The sequence below is a fragment of the Pinus tabuliformis genome, chromosome 4_1 (genome assembly GCF_031772625.1).
Source record: "Pinus tabuliformis cultivar Carrire ecotype Pingquan chromosome 4_1, CPIR1, whole genome shotgun sequence".
In the NCBI taxonomy this organism is placed as follows: Eukaryota; Viridiplantae; Streptophyta; class Pinopsida; order Pinales; family Pinaceae; genus Pinus; species Pinus tabuliformis.
The window spans coordinates 176,732,826-176,756,165 of record NC_142303.1 but is presented as its reverse complement, the minus strand read 5'-3'; positions in this window follow the sequence as shown (position 1 = coordinate 176,756,165).

Genomic DNA, 23,340 nt, shown 5'->3' with positions numbered 1-23,340 from the left:
TAGAACGAGTGTTGGAACTTGTATTAAATCAAAATGATGTCATACAAAGTCTGGAATAACATAAGTTCTTAATCAACAATTCTGGAGCCTTACATCAATTAAAACAATATCATTACTCCATTACTCCTTCCTTGAGCTCTGATATATACACAAAAGCCATTTAAACTGAATTCCCAAACAAATTTGCAATTTTGGAAGAGATCCCAAAAATTTGGGTTTGTTGTGATTTTACACAAATTAGTGATGAAGAGTTGGCTTGATCTCCTCAACCATAATGTATTTTGGTAAACTGTTCATATGGAACCTAATTGGCCATATTTTTGATAAATCCCATGTCTTTAAATCTTTTGATTCAACTTCATCTCCTCAGAAAGCATGCCCAAATTTGGCTGTTTGGATATTTTACAAATCTGAGTTTTCCCTGATTTTGACACAAATCTTCCTCAAAGACCTCTCCGTATCTCCAAAAATATGATGAATTTTATAAATCAATTTGAGGCTTAGTCAACGTGCTATACTAGGACCAAAACCCATGTGCCATATTTTCTTCGTTCGCCTTCACCTGCACGGAAATGGAGGTGGAAGTTGGTAGTTTGAAACTGATTGCAGATTTGGGCGAATTTGTGAATTTCCTTCTAGAGACCCATAATAGTGACCTAGGTGAAATCTAGGTTATGCAAAGGTATTAAAACATTATTTTTTATAATAACCTCTCTCAGTTTCTCCGGAAGCATGCTGAAAGGGTCAAAGTCCCAAATTGGTCATTTCTATACTCTATTGGCTTGTAAAGAAACCTGGCAATGGAACCCTGTGAAAAGATGAGCTTAGAAAAACAATCATTAGTAAATCACGGCACAATCATATTTAATCATATAAAATCTAATAAAACTAATGATAATCAACCATGAGGCATAGGATGTGATTTGGCGATAAATGATGGAATTATGACGTGAAATGAGTATACTGGTGTCGGAATTTAGGTTATAAATGGCAGTTTTGTATGATGGAAAAATGGGCATATTCGAGGCCCAAGTGGAGGTATTCATACATACATGGTACATGGACATTCTCAACACAATATTTCTCATAAGCAAAGAGTCAGATTAGTTATCCATCTATTATAACATCATTTCAACCAACATTGTTTCCATATAGAAAGGCCTTGACTAACAGCTCTATCTCTCAAATAGATCAAAGCACACAATGTTGGCGAGACCAATGACTGATAGGAACACATCATCTTTGTCTCTCTTAGGGTCATACCCACCTGGGTGTTCTCTGAGTATGCCCTACTAGGACTATTCTCATCTTGGGTTCCCAGCCCTCAAGAATATCAGTCCTCTTGCCCATTCTTGTCTTGGATTCCCTACCACATCCTCAAAGAGTGTCGGATTCCAGATGATTAAACAATCCTCCATTATTTCTTCCAAACTGAAGACAAGAATGTCGTGTCTAACTCTCCCTCTTAACCAGGGGTGAGTTCCAAGTTTCTCTTCACTGAGAAACTTACTTGAGTTCCTTTACCCATAGGAACCTCCGACAACTTCCTCTTACAAAGGAACTCTATCATCAGTACTTTATAGTGTCTTCTAGTTGACTGATGATCCAAGACTTCGATGTCATCAATTTCTTCATATGTAGGGTTCAACCATCCATCACTTTCCTCCATCATGTCATCTCAGAAAGTATCCTCCTTGGCTTTACATTTGGGGATTCCTTCATAGGACCATCTATCTTCACCTTTCCTTCAACAATGATTGTTCTTGATCATGAGGTACATAGTTGTGACATCCGTCACAACTCTTCTTACCATGGCCCTACACACATACCTAGGCTTTTCCAAGAGGTCAGCCACCAAAAAAATAAATCACAAGTTACCTTTTGGTGATGGCCTTTTTCCAGTGACATCTCCTTGTAGGCATCAATATCCTATATACATGTTGACAGATCTCCCAATGATATCTATTGACAAGAGTTTTCATCTTTTTATACTTTCATCAGAGTCTTTACATCATTCTAGGAGATTTACTCGTCATGTCTTCCTTATCCTCTGGATGTTGATTGCCTTCATCATGGTTGCATAATTTATGATCTCTTCCGTCCTTACATATTTTATTCCCAGGAGATTTCAATCAGAGTTCTTTAATTGTGATCAACTACCTCATACTTTATATGAGGACATATTATGTTGATTTCATATTTTAGCATCCTTTCAGAGGAGGAGATCTTTTCCCTTTTGATCATGCTTGATCCATGTTACCTACAACCATATGATATGACATTAGAATACAAGCATTCATACCTCATTATTCCTTCAGGCTTCTTTTAGCAGCTTTCTTGATTGAAAAGATCTTCAATCCCTTGATTTGTTTCATTTCTCATGTCATCGGACCATCATCTCATGAATTCCAAAAGTTGGATTTCTTGATGAAACACTTGGTGCCTTTCTTGACTAAGGGATCCTTCGCTGAGGTTTCCATCAGAGAATCTTCAAGATCTTGTATATCCCCATCTGGCAAATGCTTCCTTTGTCCTAGATGACTTCTTCTTTTCCTTTAAAGTACAATGAGATTCCTAAGAGCTATGTCCTTCATGATTCCCATATGACGCCATGATGCATATCCGCAAGGACTTTTGATAAGATCCCTTTGAGAGGGATACCATCTCACTCATACTGGAGATCTATTACTCCCTCTTTCTTTTAGCTTACTCTATCCTTCAAATGATATGAACCCATCTCCATAATCTTCTCATAGCACTAAATCTTAGCTATACTAAACTGTCTTGTTTGAGGGCCAAACTTCCCTTCTCATGCTTTAGTCCTTCAGTACTTTTGTCCACAACTTATCCTTTTTCCATTTTGCACAAGTACCATAAGTTGTTAGATGAGGAAGATTCCTTGTCCTAAGGACACATGACATCTTGCTTGTAAAGAGAAAAATAGATTATTGTCTTCTTATAATCTTCCTAAGATATCCCAATTGAGATCTCATGAAGATGACCTTGTTTATTGCATTTCAGAGAGTACGTCTACTAGCATTTCAATTAGTTCACCGCTTCACCATGACTGCAATCATCCTTGTTGCTCCTTCATTGAGATCATCATTGTTTCTTTTGTCAACGAGGCATGTTGAGATCTTCATTATTTCTTCTATTTAACATCTGCACCATGACTACTCCTTGAGATTTCTACCGAGGTGATCTCTACACATTTGAGATCATGATCTTTAAGAACAATATCAGTTGTACCTTACTGTAGACTGAAATGATGTGTAGCATCATGATATCATGATCTTTGTCATCATCAGTGTACCGAGACTTGACTATCATAATTATTACTATTACCAAGACTACAACCATCCTCGTCATTGTTCCTTGATATGCATAGATTGATCAAGATCACAGTCATTACTGGAACATGATTTTTCTGAGACTATATTCATGATCCATATATATGTTTCAAGACTAATCCATTCATAGGTGATTTCGTATGAATTAGTGTCACGATAGTACGTTGTAGAGAGAGTATTAATATATTTCTTAAGGTTTCCAAGGGACTGAGTACTCATCATTGTAGTGACGATTTGCCTCTTGATTACTCATGCGAAGATTATAGTGATACCATGCAATCCTCTCCTTCATCTAAGATCTAGTATTGACTACTCCTTCAAATTTACAGGTATGCCGAGGGAGATCTCTGGTCCATCCATCCAAGATTCATCTCAATTGCACCTACAGGTATGCCAAAAATGAGATATAGCCCAGAACTTAAGTCAGTGCAAAATCCTTTCTGCTTCATGCATCCGAAGTCTAGCTTGACTCACAGGTATGTCGAGAAAGTATTTAGCCTAGAACATAGATCTATGCTGCATCCTCCAAGGTCTGGTCATGACTTAGCTGAGGTGTAGTCAGATCCTAATGCGGACCTGCTTCTCCATGAGCAATTTCAGAGAGAGAAAAATGCGAGTTCTGTCCATATCTTATTTGCGGATCCCCTGCACCCATATTCACACGAAATATTAGAGAAAAAACTATGAATTCTTCTTGTGCCTTTTTATGCTGACCCATGTCAACCATAGTCCAATGCTTTCCAACCACTACATGAGAGAGTTGATCTTCTTCACGCCCTATATTGAACCTCCCTCTAATACAATGTTGAGAAATTTAAGGGCATTGCAATTATTATATTTTTCTTTCTTAGATAAATGATTGTGATATTATTCTTTTTTAGATTTGATTGATATTATTACTATGCATCATTATCATCAACCAGCTATCAAAATAATAAAATCAATCATGCACAAGTACACAAATATTGGCACCATACCAGGGTAAAAACCTCTCCAGAACATGAGAGGAAAAACCCTTGAACTCTTTCTTATGGAATCTTTATTGAGAAATTACATGACCCAAACTTGAACTTGAAATGCCTTCAATCATCAAACGAAAGTACCTCAGAATATGTACCCAGTAGCACTGTTCAATTTTGCAATTAAAGAATTATATCAATCTATACCAAATTAGTTTGGATAGGCTCTCCTATCCCCGATCTATTCTCGCTTCACACACACACACACACAGATATATATATATATATATATATATATATATATATATATATATATATATATATATTATACGTTGGCACTGTTATGAAAATAGCTGGTATGCACGGCTTCCATAAGATAATTTGGTTTACTATAACCACAGTGAAGGAGGGTGCTCTGGAATTTAGAATGTATATGCAAATGTAGATGGAGTTAGGGATCGTTCAGTCTTACGACACCCTCACGCTGTCATCAACAGTATTCTCCTGAAATGCGATATGTTAATCCTAGGACTATCCTTCAAACACAATCATGAACTACGATATGTTAACCCAGATATGCCCTTCAAACATGATTATGATATGCTAACCCAGATCGTCCCTTCGAACATAATCATGATATGCTAACCCAGGATTGGATGCTGAGACAAGGTGCAGGCTCGATGAGGGGACAAAGTTCCTCATATGTTCGGCTCCTCTGCTACCTTGCTTCTTTGTGAGATAAGTGAATGAATTGCCTTGAGGAGGCTCCATACATGGCCTATATATACAGGCTTTCCTTCCCATTCATTGAGTTGACGTGTGCTTTGATTAGGCCGAATTTTCCTTATATCATTTAGCTGAGCCGACATGTTTTCATAACCTTCCTTTGAGCAGTTTCAAGAGTAAAATTGTGGATACATATTTGAGTATTTCTTTGATGATCTAGAAGGACTTACATTTACAAAAATAATATATGGCTGTCTTCATTTTGTCTTGAGCTCTTTAATTAGAGTGAAAATAATTCTTTAAATACAAAAATACATTAATGAAAAAATAATGAAGACCGGTCCTAATTACACTATTTTCAACACAAAGTCCTTTTAAAACCTGCAAAGGAGATTGTTGAATCAGTCCAAAGGAAATCCTTATTCAAGGCAATGTGTAAGGAAAAAGGCAAATGATGCAAATTGATGATTGACAAAGGAAGTACAGACAATCTAGTTTCCCAAGAAATGGTGTTAAAATTGGGATTGAAAAATATTAAGCACCCCACACCTTATAAGGTATCATGGTTGCAAAAAGGACACCAATTATTGGTGCATGAACAAAGTGAAGTTGAGTTTCAAATAGGCAGGTATAAAGGCAAGGTGCTATGTGACGTAATGCCAATGGATGCTTGTCACATTCTTTTGGGTCGACCATGTCAGTTTGATAGGAAGGTGACACATGATGGGGAGAGAAATTGTTATAATTTCGAAAAGGATGGCATCAAGCACACTCTTGTACCATTGAAAGAGGAAGGTACAAATGAAACAAGCAGCCCAAAAGCACTACTTCTTAGTGGAAAGGAATTTCTACAATAGATGGAAGAAGAAGAGGTAAGCTATGCAGTGATTTGTAAGCCAAAGGTAGTACTTCTGCACACCGAAATTGTATATTTACCTCTTGAAGTTCAGGAGTTGTGGCATGATTGTCATGATATTGTAGTTGATGAATTTCCAAGTGATTTTCCACCCAAAAGAAGCATCAGTCATGACATAGACTTGATACTGAGAGAAATTCTTCCGAACAAGGATGCATATTGAATGAAACCCAAAGAGAATGAGGAAGTGGGGAGGCAAGTCCAAGAATTATTGGACAAAGGACTAATAAGAGAAAGTTTGAGTCCATGTGTTGTACCTACAGTATTAAGTCCAAAGAAGGGTGGAGAATGGAGAATGTGCATTGACTCTAGAGAAATCAACAAGATCACCATTTGTTACAGGTTTCCATTGCCACGAATGGATGATATGATGGATTGCTTGGGTGGAGCAACTTACTTCTCAAAGATTGACCTGAAAAGTGGTTATCATCAAATTTGGATCAGAGAAGGAGACGAGTGGAAGACAACTTTCAAGACCAATGAAGGCTTGTACGAGTGGATGGTCATGCCATTTGGATTGTCAAATTCACCCAGTACCTTTCTGCAGCTGATGAATGAAGTCTTAAAGGAGTTAATTGGTAAGTTTGTCATTGTTTACTTGGATGACATCTTAATTTTCATTCAAACTAAAGAAGAGCACTTAAGACATTTGAAGTATGTTTTAGAGATATTGCCACAAGAAAATCTATTGATTAACATGAAGAAGTGTTCTTTTATGAAGAGTGAACTTGTATACTTTGGTTATGTCATTTCTAAGGATGGATTGAAAATTGATCCGAAAAATATAGAGGCAATTGTAAATTGGCCCTCACTTAAGAATATTTTTGAGCTGAGAAGTTTTCATGGTTTAGCCAGCTTCTATAGAAAATTTATCAGGAATTTTTGTGGAATTTCTGCACCTATCATTGAAACCATCAAGAAGAATAGGCAACGATTTTATTGGATAGCAGCAACAGGAAAAAAGTTTCAACTATTGAAGAAGAAGATCATTGAGAAGCCGATGTTGAAGTTGCCAGACTTCAATAAACCCTTTCAAGTGAGATGTGATGCTAGTGGGACATCCATTCGAGTTGTACTAAGCCAAGAAGATAAGCCCATTTCATATTTCAGCAAGAAGTTAAATGAGTCAAAATAGAAATACTCTTCCTATGACAAAGAATTTTATGTAGTGGTTCAAGCTTTGAAGCATTGGAGGCATTACTTGATGCCTAACGAGTTTGTTCTATACATGGATAATTCTGCCTTACAATACATTATGCAGCAACATAATTTAAATCATAAACATGCAAAGTGGGTGGAGTTCCTTCAAAGTTTCACTTTTGTTTTGAAGCACATTAGTGGGAAGGAAAATAAGGTTGTCGATGCCTTGAGTAGGAGATGCTTAATCATGCAGGAAAGTCAAATACAAATTTTAGTCTTTGATTATTTGAAGGACTTATATGACATTGATGTTGATTTTAAAGAAGCTTTTGCAATGTGTAAAAATCTAGTCAATAGGTACAATAGTCCATGGAAAGAGTTTATGTTGTAGGATGGGCTATTTTTTAAGAACAATTAGCTATGTATTCCCAATTTCTCAATGCAGGAAAACTTGGTCCAAGAAAAGCATAATGGCGGGTTAGCTGGACACTTTGGTGTTGAGAAAACACTTGGGCAACTGAGTCACTTCTATTTTTGGCCTAAGATGAAGGCAGATGTACAAATATACGTGAGTAGTGCAGGGTATGTCAGCATGTGAAAGGGAGAAGTCAGAATACTGGACTATACATTCCATTACCCATTCCCAATAGACCTTTATATTCGGCGAGTATGGACTTTGTTCTGGGTTTACCGAGAACTCAACGAAGTAATGATTCAATCCTTGTAGTTGTGGATAGATTTACTAAGATAGCTCATTTTATTCTATGTTTCAAAACTAGTGATGCTACCCATGTGGCTAATTTGTTTTTTGATGAGATTGTTCGGTTGCATGGCTTGCCAAAAAGTATAATCTCTTACAGGGATACAAGATTCAATGGACATTTCTAGAGAACCTTGTGGAAGAAACTTGGCACTAAGCTAAATTTTAGCTCAGCGTATCATCCACAGTCTGATGGGAAAACAAAAGTTGAAAATAGGAGTTTTGGTAATTTGTTGAGGAGTTTAGTAGGTGACCGACAAAAGGAGTGAGATCATGTGCTAGCCCAGGATGAGTTTGTAGATATTGACTCACCAAATAGGAGCACGGGAAAGAGTCCATTTCAGATCTTGTACGACATGCATCCGAGGGGACTTTGTGAGCTAAGAGACTTGGGAAAGCTTGAGCATAGAAGTGCTGATGGAGAGGATTTTGCAACAGCAATGAGTGAGTTGCACAAGCAAGTAAAACAAAGATTACAAGATACAAGAAACAACTACAAGAAACGAGCAAATGTAAACAAGAAAGAGGTAAACTTTGAAGTGGGAGATATGGTCCTAGCTCACCTAAGAAAAGAGAGGTTTCCAAGGGGAGAATATAACAAATTGAAAATGAGGAAGATAAGACCTTGTAAGGTCCTCCGCAAGTTTTCAGCGAATTCTTATGAGTTGGAGTTACCTCCATAGATTGGCATTTCAACCATTTTTAATCTAGTATATTTGTGTCCCTACATAGTTGGTGATGCAGATCAAGCTTCTAGGAATCTTGACCAGGATGAAGGAAAGGAACAACAGTGGCTGAAGCAAATGCCTATGGTAAAGAGTTTAGAGGCTGAACAAATTTTGGATACATGTGTTTCCAAGAAGACCAGAAGGAAAGAATACTTGGAATCTTGTGAAGTGGAAAGACCATCTGATAGAGGATTCTATTTGGATGGATGAAGCAACACTACAGAAAGTAGGTCATTCTATTGAGGATCTTATGAGCAAGAGCTCATAAAATTTTCTTTCTTGGGGAGTCTGATGCAGGTGCATTAGGTCAAGCACATAAAAATGATAAGTTATGAAAGTAACAATAAGAGCCTAGCAATGTGATGGATTGATCACATGTCAAGGCTAGAACATTTTAAAGCTTATTTTTGTAAAATTTTTGATATTCAATTAAGATTAGTTAGGAATATCTAGTTAAAAGAAATGGTTTTATAGTTAGTAGGAAGGAAAATTGGTTCACATCCATGAACTCATTTCTTGGATGGGGGATTTTTAGTTTTGAAGGGGAGAGGACGAACATTTTTAGGTATTGGTTTTGGTGTGAGATTGAAGTTAATTGAACAACATTTCTTAGACCAGTGGTTTTTTGTATTAGCAAATCGAATCTGTATGTGTGTGTGAGACAATTATTTTCACATGTGTTTATGAGGTTTATGAACCATAATATTAATATATGGAGATTGAAATTGATTTGATCTTTAAATTGTTGTGGTGAATGAGGAATTCTTCCACTGTATTTTCTCTGTTAATTACATTTAAATGAGAAACTGGAGAATCATATTTCAGTTAGTATTTTAATCTAGTACTTTTGCATCCAAGATTGTGTATTGGAAAGAATCATTTTAAATTTTAGATTCGAGAATACAGAGCACTTTGTATCAAGCAAAGAGAATGAAAGAAAATTCGTAAAGGAAAACCGTAACCAATTTTGTGGATCAATTTATGATCAAAGGAAGACGAATTTCAAAATTATGGCATCTGGGTTTTGTGCAGAGTAGCATCTATTTGGTAACTCATGAGCAATTTTCCAAAACGATCTTTCATTTTGGAACTACGAAGGGATCTTTAAACTTTGTTTTTATAGACTACGTGGCTGTAACATCATTATAGTTTGTTGTGAGAGTCTGTAACAACACTGTAGTTTGTTGTGAGAGTCTGTAACAGCACTGTAGTGTGCTGAGAGAGCCTGTAACAACACTGTATTTTGTTGTGAGAGTCTGTAACAACACTATAGTTTGCTGAGAGAGCCTGTAACAACGCTGTAGTTTGCTGTGAGAGAAAAGATTTATTGTTTATCATGTAACAACACTGTGGTCTGTTGAGATAGCATCCATCATGAACACTATTGAAGGACTTGATGACATGAATGTTTACACTTGATGACCACATAATGACACCAATGTTTACACATGGATGATGGTTGGATACCACATAATGACACACTTGATGAAAATGGATGATGATTGAAGACCATACTTGAAGCCCTAATAAAAATACCCTAACCTTATACATGAAGAATCCTAAATCCCCAATATCTGCACTAAAAACTCCAAAACTGTCATCCCAAGGTCTGCACTAAAAATTCCAAACAATCATAAAGAAAATTAATTTTTGACATCTTGAAGACATCATTTCAATATGACTCCTTGACTATCTTGTAGAGGATCCTTTCCTCTTTCTAATGAGCCCTCACTTGCCTCGTGACTCCTTGTAGTCTAAGATAAATTAATTTTTTAAGTTAAGATAGCCTATCATTTAAAGCTAGCCGACCTACACTTAGTATGTCATGTCGACCTCCATCCTTAAGACATGTCCATTCATATTAACGTAAAAACAATATTAAAATGAGTTCGGACACCTCATTTTAGCACTCAATTTTAGTGTAGAGCATCTGAAAAATACAGAACAACGAGGAGAGGAGGTCTTATGAGCTGTTTGTTTGGGCTATTACTTCTCAAAGTCGGATCACACATTATTTTGGTAGCCATATGTGGTAATAAAGACCTCGTACCTACAGTAATCTCTTCAGATCTATGTGGCTCAGAATTGTCTAACTGTGGAGGATTGTTTAAGGGCAAAGAGGCCTAGTATAAGGCTCTCTCTTCTGGCCACAGAAGCAACATTATGTGAAGTAGTTTGAACTATGTAGAAACTCAGATTATAGTCCTGTGACAAAAATTGCGAATTGTTTTTGTGGAGATTTTGGAGTTGTTGTATGGTGGTGCAGCTACATGAAATAAGGCCATGCTGCTACAGCCTATTAGGACTATGGAAATTGACCTCGGGACTAAAATCCTTGTGGGCTATCTTTGAAGCTTTTCTTGAAGACACCTTGAAGGATTCTTTGAAGTGTTGTGGAGACTTGAGCTAAAGATATTTGGGACAGTCATCTTGAGCATACTTGAAGGCTAATATGAAGACTAATCTATGGTGAAACTGAAGTTGAAGAAGGAAGTCCTGAAGCAACCTCTTGAAGAAAACTGAAGCAATTTGATCTTGGAGAGTATCTTGGGACAGTTTATTATAGACACCTTATTGGGACAATTCTCAAAAGATTTGGTGTGCAAACCTATTAGGAAGCAACTTTTGAAGCCTTACTTGAGACAGACTTGTATCTTGACTTGTTGATTGTAGAAGACACCTTGTTGAAGCAGTCTTGTGGGAGAGCATATTTGAAGTCTTGTAGAACCAATATTGAAAAATTGAATAGTGAAGAATCTTGGAAAACATCTTGGAGTACCTTGAAGACATATTGAATATTTGTGGAGATCATTGGAGACCGTGATGTCATCATGAGGTGACTTGGAGAATTTGGTTGGGTATGATGAAGAGCAATGGTGACACCTTCTAAGAGATCAAGGTTGTCATTGATGATGCAATGTGGATACTAAAGTGAAGACTAAGCGAAGATTGACAAAGCTTGTTGAAGAAGATGTTGGGAGTTATGAAGTATAACCAAACAAATCTTGACATAATAAAGCTAAGGGTTGGAGCCCAAGAGGTTGGAGCCTTGAAAATATAAGGTTGGTGCCTTGGAGGATAGGGTTGGAGCCCTAGAGTATCGGAGTCCTCAAGAAACCAAGTCGGAGCCCGAACCAGATATAGGGTTGGAGCCCTTAAGGTTGGTGCCTCAAAATTGACAAGGTTGGAAACTTGGAAGTCCAAGTCGGTGCTTGGCAAATACATGTTGGAGCCTAGGAGATTAAATATTGGTGTCTTCATATAGGGTTGGAGCCCTACATATATTGTACTTGAGTTATTGAAGAAATTAATAAAATCATTTATTCTTATTGTTCATTTTGCGTTCTAAATATAAATGATCTAACTAGTAAAAGTAAAAATTGAAAAGGAATACTGATTCACGCCCCTTCTCAATATTTCAAAAATTCCATATATTAAATGGTTATGCTTTCTAAGATTAAAATGTTCATTATTCCATAGATTAAAGTTTGTAAGTTTTAAAACAAAATCTCTATGCTTTCATAGGGTAAAATCTCATGTTTTCTTAGATTAATAATCTTTATGTTTTTCTAGTTTAACGTTAATTGCCTTTCAAAGAATTTAGTACTTTCATAGTTTATATTAAAGAATCTATTTTCCTTTTTAAGTTTCCAATTAATTTTAGTTAGGCACAAATATGAAAATCTAATCTCCTAGCACATATGATGTAGTGTACTTCACAAGCTCACATACCCACATTGACATATAAATGCAAGTAATTTAAGAGTCAATTAAATTACCCAACATTTTGGCATCTGTGTCAGGGAAGTATACATAGGTGTTGGTTTTCAATTTAATATCATTCTTAGTTGCATCCATTTAGTTTAATAAGATTAATTTTATTTAAGTACATCCTAGAAGTAGATTGATTAAAAAAAAAAGACTTCAATCATCTACCACCCCCACTATATAATGTGGTGCAATAAGAGCCACACGTCCACATCATGAATTCTTATTTTTGCAAATAGAAGAAGAAGTGACAAAGGTGGTAGAAGAAATGGATAGAGATGATGAAAATGAGAAAGATCCTTTTGGATTTCCCATTCAAGAAATTGATATCAACGTTTAGATTAAGAACATCCCTCCATACGTACTTCCTAACTTCAATGGAATGAGATCAGAAGACACAAAAACTTTTCTTTTCGAAATTGAAATACTTTGTAGATCTTATGGATACTCATACACACTCAAAAATTGAATTTATTTTTGGTAACATTGAAGGATAATCTCTTAAATGGTTCATGACTTTAGGAACAAATTCTATAAGGACATGGGATGATATGAAAAGAGTATTTTTGGAAAAATATAAAGATTGTTTCCTACACCATAACCTTAGAAATGAAGTCTTTAAGATGAGCCAAAAAGAGGATGAAAGCCTAGAAGATTTAGTGGAGAGATTTACTTATAATGTCAAAAGATCTAAATTGCATGATTTAGGATTAGACACATTAAACAATCTCCTACTAAAAGCTATACGAGATGAATGGATTGATCTTCTGAACCTGATGGAAAATGAGATGTCTCTCAATTGTCATTTGAAGTGATTTGTGAATTGTGCAAGGACATATCAATAGGAAAAGAAAATTATGTAAGATCCGATCTAGTTATGGCAAGAGTAAGTAAATTGACATCAGGATTGGTAAGTCCAAATGAACTTAACAATTTTCTAGACATTTTTGGTAATTTAAATGAACAAATTGATATGCTAAGAATGCAAAACAAGCAAAAAGTTGAGAGTGTTTCTTCATTTATATTTTTCCCTAAATGCAGAAAGAAACATGCTTTGCATGAATGTCCACTTGATAACATTAAAATTTGTGAAACTTGTGCAGGATCACATAATACTAAATATTTTCCATCATTACCAAGGTTAAAGGTAGTTTACCATGGAGAAAATCAAACATTGGAACAATCTTATTATGGAGCTCCAAGAAGTCCATGGCAACCTCATCAACCTGGTATGATGCAAGATCTTAATTATCAATTTCATGGTTATGCACAAAAATATCAAAGTAATTGGCAAACATCCTTGCCTTAGAAACCTTTGACATCTCAATCCCAACCTCAAAACCAACCTTGGAAACCTTGGCCATCTCGATCCCAACCTAAAAATCAATCTTGGAAACAAGGTTGGTAAGGGCTTACAGAGGAAATCCACCATATCCTTAATACTTTCCTCCTTATCCTGAATACAAATATCAATGTTATTCATACCATTCATGTCCACCACAACATCAGTTTCACCCTCAGTTGACCTCAATTCAACCTTTCCCATCATCACCCACATAAGAACCCCAAAGATCCATTCCCACTCAATTACCTGCACAACCATTTTGAATCCCCAATAATAAAATATCTCAATTCACTTACAATTTTGAGGTATTTCAAAATGATTCTCCATCATTCATTGAAGAACAATAACTAGAAGAAGAAGAAGAAGAATAAGATAAGGTCCAAGAATCTTGGATAATCATTGAAGAAGAGCAATTGTTGGAACCTGAGATTTAAAATTTTCTTGCATGCCTATCACCAAATTCTATGAATGAGGATCACTTCTCTGAATACTTGCATGGCATGATACCAAGAAGCGAAGGAAGACAAGACTACATTGAATCTTGGTTCAAGACAGTCATTGGATCCTAGCACTCAATTCTTCAGTATTTTATGACATCATATCAATCAAGGTAGTTGGTCTCTCATAAACTGGTACATGTCAAAGCGTATCTTTCAAACCTATTTATGAGTTTATTTATCATCTTCTTACACACATGGTTCCATTGGAAGTATTCATATACTTGAACAAGATTTATTTTTCAAGTAGAGTAGGACATATAAAAAAAAGAAAAAAGTAAAGAGAAAAATAAGTCCTATTGTGAAAACCATCTTGTTGGCGCAATTGGACATGAGCTTTGCTTGAAAACCAGGCAACTGGCGAGCAAAGTTCACAATAATTTTTGGCAATTTCATGATGGTTTCAATATTTTATTATGGTTCTTCAAATCATTTTTGGTTCTATGCTCAAGTTAGCTGATGTGGGATTCCTTAAGGCCCACCTTCCAACAGATGTTGTCCCACCGACTTCAACACCTTATCTGGGACCATGATCAAATATTATTTGGAGTGCCTTGGAACTTGCATACATCAATGGCAAGCTTTATTGTTGAAAACAATGGGAATACAATAATGTCTCTTGATTGTCAGATCTTGCAAGTGACTCGACTACAACACATTCATTCGTCCCTATCAAGATGCACTCAGGTACCTTGACACTCATTTACATTATCGATGAGTTTCTCGCATTGCTTAACTATTTCCATCATTGATCGGTAATCCAATGATTTCTTTCCATGCTCAACTTTGGCACATTCATTTGAATGGTAAGAATTGTACCATGAATTTTGGTTTTGATGAGAACCATATGGTTTTATGGAATCAACAATAAACTTGCAACAATATATTTTATTACTTTCATGTAGTTGCATGTTCATCTTTTTTTCACTCAACAATAGCATGACGGAACCACTACAATTTTTCTTCATTCATTTCCTTTCAAGAAAATCAATAAAATTGGGCCTATTTCAGTCAACACGCATTATGTTTCATGATTTCTACTTCAGCATACATCACACAATCCAAATTAGCAGATTAGAGTCAAGAAAACAACTTTCGAAAGAGATTGACATTTTCTGCAATAGCTACGAAAAGTTGTAGTTTCTGCAACAATTGTTGAAGCAACCTGTTTTTTGCTGTAGTAGCTTGTTCCAAGGCAGTTTTGGTACAAATATTGCAAGAGATTGGAGTAGAAATAAAAAAATTCTAAGATACCGGGTTTTCTCAGAATATGATAAGTTGAGTATAACACTGGATAAATTCAAAAAAGAAAAATTTTGAAGGGCATTTCAAGTGGGGTTTTAAGGCATATTTTCATTTTTCACCATTGTGCACACATCAAGACAGAATTTGGTATTTTTGCAAAACAACTCATTTTCGTCATCAAAAGTAAGGTATGTGGTGGTAAAAAAGGTAAAAATACATTGTTTCCATTTTGAAGCACTCAATTTGGCCTTAAAATGAGTTCATGGGATATGTTTTTTTTGCAACATTGGGCAACATGAAGGGTGAAATAGGGTATAAATTAATTTGACCTTATCTTGCAAATAGTGCATCTATTGGTCCTAAAATTTTTAGGGTAAATGCATCATTGTAGGTTAAATAAATACAAAAAATTTCAAGAAATTCTAGTGTGTGTTTTTCAAGAAATTGGCCATCATCATCTACATCCATTTCTCGTTTTTCTTGAGATTTGTGCACTCATTGGACGAGATTGTCTGTGGGAATATGAAAAATATTAATGGTAACAATCTCAGAAATTTTCAGAAGAATCTGATTTACCATTTGAAAGAAATTGGAAAAACATGTCTGCTACATGAAAAAGATACCTTATCTGGAGCAAGGTCAAAGTAATGGTCAATGCATCATGGAGCCGAGTACCTGAGGCAAATCAACACCAAATCATTCATCACATTGTATTCTCTTCTTCAATTCCAACAAGAAAACTTGAGGTAAAACTAGCCTTAAACTTTTTTATTTGTTAAAAAATTTGGAAATTGTAATAAGAAAGCTATTGTAAAACATATGATCTATGTACTTCACCCTATCATATCCACATTATTCAAACCATTTTCTCAATCCTTCATTCATAGTCTACTTTGCATGCATAATCAATCTCACATAACTATTTCCAGCCCTCATACCTTATTGGATACTCTACAAACGTTTTTATGGTTGAACTCCATACCACGATTGCATAATATTTTCCTTCATAAGGTCTTATGTTTTCCCTATTAATAATGTTGCCTCCCACCATCCTCTTGTTTAACTTTCTCTTCTTTCTGTAATATAAATTGATTCATACTTCCTTGATGAACAATTTGACCTTTTTGACCCTCATATGAGACTAATTCAAAATATGGAGATGCTTTTCATAATGAACCATCATAGTACATGTTTGTAGCAGATGATCAAATAGTACATGGAGTACTTAAATTATCTGTCATGTTGTCCATCCTCATATGTTTAATGGAAGCCAAGAAATGATGAGTACAAAGCCACAAGAAGCAGAAGGTTGCATCAAGGCTTTGTTCACACACTCTTGAAATCACTTGGAAGTATATTTTAGGCTTTGATAAATTATACAACCCTCACCTACAACTCTTATTTTGTGTTATGTGCAACTCATATTGTCAAAGCTTCACAGTGGAAAGTCTTCTTCATTCATTAGTTGGTGAGATCTTGAAGAAACTATTTGACAACAATGTTGAAGTAGGATTGTTTGTTATGAAAAACATTTCTATGCATTGATAATAAGAAGACAATCATTATGGGTTGCAATCTATGATCATTTCCAGCCATGCTAATGGGATGAACTTCACAAGGATGGAAAGAAAATTCTATAGATGGAGTAAAATTCTTGATGTGTTCTTCACAACATGGTATTCTATCAAGGATTGAACAATTTGAGCACAATTAAGTAGTGACAATAACCCTTGTAAGTTGTTTCCAAGTTATTGAAAGAGTTATGTGCAAAGGCTTAAAAATAGTGAAAAGTACTTGGATATGCTACTATGTGGGTGTCCTTTTCTTTCACACAAGTTGCATATAATAAATAACAAAGGGTTGTTTTTATTAAGAAAAGAACAATTCAACAGGCATCACTTTAATGTTAGAACAAGAAAATGTGGAAACAAAGAGTTATGCTACCAAATCTGTAATTTTGAAAAAAGAGAGAGAAAAAAGTGCATCTTATTGAGATCGATGGTCAATATTGATCTCTTAGAGCTTTGGTCAAAGAGTCAGTTGAAATGCCAAAATAAAGGAACACCAACAACTGGTTGGATTATGAAAAAGATTTATTTTCATGAGGACATGCAAAATATCTGGTGTGGGGGAACGTTGGGCCTCCAACTTGTCATGATTTTATTGATGAAACCATCCATTTTCACATCATTCTATTCACCCATTGTCAGCATTTTTAACCATATTTCTCCATAAACACACCAAATTCCAACATACATGTTTACATGGTTTATTATTATTATTATTTCCATTATTTTTAATAAAATAAGAAGAACTTTGTTTGGTTTTACTAATGACAGTTTGGCCAGTTCAAGATTCTGCATCTCAAGTCAATTTCCGTAGGTATCCCCATGGTTAATTTAATAGCACCACTCTAGAAGGAAATATGACACTTGGACTTGGTTTTTAGAAGCTCCAATATGGAGTTTTGTTGGTCAAACTCCACCTATCTCACATATGTGGACCTCTAGCAAGAGATCAAAGAAAAAGCTCAACAATTTTGACCAGTGAACTTCAAAAGCGTTTTTTGAGGAAATGAAAATGAATTTTGGAAAACAAAAACATGGTTTTTTATTTTTTTTCAGCATGAGCCCAATTAGGTTCCTTGAAAGTTGTTTTCTCAAATTCGTTACCATTTGAGATATTTTCGGGGTTCTTTGGAGCCCTATTTTTTATATTGCTTGAGAAAATGGTTTTGTAATTTCATAGTTAGTGCCCAATCAAGAAAAAGAAGTTGGAATGAGTTAGGATTCAACAAATTTGTGGAAATGAAGTGTCTGTTCAGTTCTGATTCTTAGACATAAGAATCTCAATGAAGTTACAATGTAAACTCTATATAAATTCTTTCACTAGAATAAAATGACTATGTTGGGAATTCTAATTTATCACTACAATATTGAAACATTTTTTGCACATTCCAGCAATAGAAATTTGCTCGTGGCATTCATGTAATTGTTTATTAAAAAATCTTTTCTTTTGATTTGAGTTTTCAACACCTCACAATCCACACGAGGGCCCTGTGGAGATTTGTGAGAAGATTATATGTTAGGTACCTATAATAATAGTTATTCCCCCATTACTATTCTCATTGTAGCCCTTATTGTTATTGTTGTGCCCCTATTGTCCCCATATTGTTATTATTGTGCCTCTTAGAAGCCCACTATTGTTATTGTTGTGCCCTGATATTATTACTGTTATGTTGGCTTTGATTATATTGTGACCCCTTAGACTCCTATATATAGAAATGAGATTTTGTCATTTGTATCATCCAAGAATTGTTCATTTGTGTAATGTAAAGGAGGTTTCCCTCTCGAAGAGGCTGATTTTGAAGGCGTTGATCTATCTTTTCTTCTATTTTGTGAGATGGTTGCATAACATTTGGTATCAGATCTTTGCATTCTAGGGTTTCGTTGCTGCAAACAGGCCATTGTGGAATTTTCGCTATTATGTTTTTTTGCAACATTTCAAAAGCTTTAAAAAAAACCATTTTAGCCGACCTCACTCTGAACGTCAGGTCCAAATTTCAGATCTTGTCACACTATATTTTCAAATCTGTGATGATCCAGGTGGATATTGGTGGCCACCCGCCAATTCCACTTGGACCCCCACCATTTCTTCTTTGAGTTTTTCAGTTTCCTTAATTGTAGCACATTTTACTATTTTTAGTAGTTTTTCGACTCCTAAACTTCTGGAGCCGTTTTGAGGCCCTAAACAACATTTTCTTGGAAATCTATGGAAAACAATTTTTTAACTAAAATGGTCCTTTCCATCGTAGTCCTCGAAGAGATCTTTCTAACTAGTTATCATGCGTGTCAAGCAGAGATAATATGACCAAGTCACGACCTCGGGAAGTTGGCTGTCCAACTCACCCCAATGGGGCCCATAAACACTTGGTGTTACATCTCCTCGGGTTGGGGTTTTGGTTGTTTAGGGTTTTCTCTTATTATTCAATAATAAAAGGGCCCTTGAGCCTCATTGTAAGGCAGTTTAGAGGCATGTAGCCGTCACATCTCTTCTTAGAGATAAGCTACCATCGCCCAAGCTGGTTTATTTCCATTTCTATTTGTAAGCATATTTCAGTATTTTACATTAATGAAATGAAGTCTTATTTCCGTTGCATCTCTATGTTTATGGTTATCTCTGTAATTTGTTGTGTTCCTGTTTAAATCCGGATCAGCGGTACCAGAGCAGACTTCTTTTTTTCTCTATTTTTCTTTGCACATCTCGAACGAGGTCGGGATATAAGGAGTTAGGGCTTGAACTGGTCGAACCTTTGCAAGACCAACCTCACAAATCCCTATGGCCTCCCATGGTAGATGAAAAGAAAGATGAGGTGTAGGAATTTACAAGGTAAGTTCCTCAAACAGAACACCAAAGGATACCACTCACAAACAGATCACAGATCAATACACCAGTATTGTTGACGTGGTTAAAACCCTCAAATAGGGAAATAGTCCATGGCCTGAACCAACGCGACCAATTTAGGCAATTTATTAATAAAAGAATGAAAATTTACATAAGCTTCTCTCATGAACGGTTACCCTACAAATGACCCTCCATGCTATTTAAATAGAAATCATGGACCAATCGAGTGTTAAGCCACGGATCAAGTGTCGGTAATACCGAAGAGAGAATGAACTGTCGGACCACTAAATATCATGACCGTCAGATTGTAAGTTACAAAAGTACATAGTAAAGAAACACACTTTACCTAACTCTAAACTAGACCAAGTTATACTCAACTATTTCCTGTGTCTAAATATCCTAACATCCCCCCTTAAGAACAACTTGGGATAGGATTGAAGGAATTACAAATATGACACAATAGGAAAAGGAAGGAAGCATTAGAGCCTATCCCCCCTTAGTGACAACTTCCTGAACTCCAACCATAAATCAAAGTTTAGTAAACTTCACCTCTGTGAGATCCTTTGTAAATATGTCTGCAACTTGATCATCTATTGAACAATATTGCACTTCAAGAACATGGTCATGAATGAGCTTTCTGATGAAGTGCATGTGCAGTCCAATTTTCTTGCTGCGCTGATGTTGGACTGGATCTTTGCATAGTTGAATGGCACTTTGATTATCACACCCAAGTGTAGTCGGATTATGCTGCTGAAAGCCAAACTCTGATAGGATCTGACGAAGCCACAGGGCTTCCTTACTAGTTTCTACAACACCATGATACTCTGTTTCTGCTAAAGAAAGAGAAATGGCACTTTGTTTCTTGCAAGCCCATGTAATAGTCCTGAACCAAGAGTGAAAACATAACCTGCAGTAGACTTCCGATCATCAGGGTCACCAACCCAATCAGAATCAGTGAAACCAACCAATAAAGGAGATGCTTCTGCACTGTAATGAATCCCAAACTGAACTATACCTCAAACATAACGAAGTATTCTTTTAGTTTCTTTCCAATGACTTTCATGTGGATTTTGCATAAATCGAGAAATAAGGCCAACAACAAAGGAAAGGTCAGGACAAGTATGGGTCAGATACAAAAGTTTTCCTACAAGTTGACGGTATAAGGTAGCATCAACTTTAGGGGAAGTACAAGTGACTGAAATTTTGGCTCGAGACTGAAAGGGAGAAGGGGCTAGCTTACAGTCTTCCATGTGAAAATGGTGTAGAAGATCACATGCATACTTGGACTAGGAAAGGGAAATAACTTCCTTGGATTGCAAGACTTTAATACCAAGAAAATAATGTAAGTGTCCTAAGTCTGTCATTTCAAACTTCTTTTTAAGGTTGGACTTCACATGGTTTACAAGGTTGGGATCACTACTAGTAAGGATAAGATCATCAACATAAAGAACAAGAATGATAAGAGACTTTCCCACTTTCTTGGTGTAGACAGTATTATCAGAATGACACCTAGAAAATCCAGTTTCTAAAAGAAAGCTATCCATTTTGGCATACCAAGCCTGAGGGGCTTGCTTGAGACCATAAAGGGATTTCTTAAGCCAACATACAAGGATGGAGTCTGTTTGTATAAAGCCAGTAAGTTGTTCCATATAGATTTCTTCATGCAAGTCCCCATGCAAGAAGGTAGATTTAACATGCATCTGATGGACTTCCCATTTGAAAGAGCCAACAAGGGAAAGAATAAGGCGGATAGAGTTCATTTTGGCAATAAGGGAGAAGGTTTCAGTATAGTCAATGCCTTCAACTTGTGAAAAACCCTTAGCAACAAGACGAGCTTTATGTTTATCAACTTTTCCATCTGGTCCATACTTGGTTCTGTAAACCCATTTTCATCTAACAAGTTTTCATCCCTTTGGAGGGGGAACAAGATCCCATGTATCATTTGCCAATAATGAATGATATTCTTCATTCGTAGCTGCATCCCAATCTGGATGGCCTGAATCTTCTGCAAAGGTGTCAGGATCATAATTAGCTGAAGCTTGAGCTAGTAAAGAAAAGGATTTATCGAACTGAGAATGTGTACATTGCTGATCTGTAGGATCACCGACAAGAGCACTTGATGCATCCCGAGTAGCACGAACCCATTTTGGAAGCTGAGGAGCTGAAGGAGGATCCTGAGAAGGTGGGGGAGGATTTTCATCCTCATTGTCATCATTTGAAGAAGAAATATTTTCAGAAGTAGAAGGGATAGAGAGAGGTGGCACATCTGTCGAACTAAGCTCATAGGCTGATATATTTTCAACAAACTTTACATCTCTTCTATTGATAACATTTTTGGACTTAAGTGGAATAAGTGTGTATCCTTTTACATCTTCAGAATATCCAACAAAAGTACATTTTTCACTCTTAGGTTCTAAAGCTTTATGTTTCTCATCTGGAATATGAGCCTATGCTTCACTTCCAAAAACACGAAAGTGACTTACATCTGGTTTAATTGAGCTCCATGCTTCTTCTGCAATGATATTCTTTAAAACCTTAGTAGGAGTGCGATTTATTATGTAATTTGCACAGTTAATTGCTTTTGCCCAAAAATTAAGACTAAGTCCTTTAGATTAAAGCATACAATTAGCCATTTCCTTTAAGGTGTGATTCTTCCTTTCAGCTACACCATTTTGTTGTGGAGTATATGGAACAATATGTTGCATTTGAATTCCATTCTTAGTGCAAAAGTTGATGAATTTGTTGTTAACATATTCTCTGCCATTATCAGATCTTAGCTTAAGAATTTGATGTCCAGATTGTTTTTCAACAAAGGCCTTAAAGGCCAAGAACATGTTAAATACCTCACTCTTGAGTTTTAAGAAGTATACCCAAGTGCGTCTGGAGGAATCATCAATGAATGTTAAGAAATACTTGTAGCCAGAGAATGAAACAACTAGAAGTGGACCACATAAATCACTATGCACAAGCTGTAAAGGGGTTGAGGCATGCCAAGAGGCACGTTTTTCAAAACTATCTCGATGATGTTTTCCGAGTACACATCCGGAACAAACACCATCTCTGCAAGATACCATTGGAAAACCTGTCACCATATTTTCTTTACATAGATTTTGAAGGGACTGATAGTTTAAGTGACCAAATTTCTCATGCCAAAGTTTGCTCACTTCATCATTATGAGAAACAAATACCGAGGGAATATTTGATGACCCAAAGTTGTTAAACTTATACAACCTTGTAGAATCATCAGCAATGCCAGTAGCTAAAATCTGTCTAGGATCTCTTAGGTCCTTAATTACAACATCGTGAGGTGAAAATTCAACAATTTTACCTTCACCTGAATGAGTTATCTGATATACAGATAGAAGGTTGCAAGATAAGGTTGGAACACATAATACATCATTGGATTGACCATTATCTATATGAACAGTTCCAATCCCTACAACACTAAGAGATCTATCATCACCAACATATATATTTTTGGTGTTACAATCATTTAAAGAAG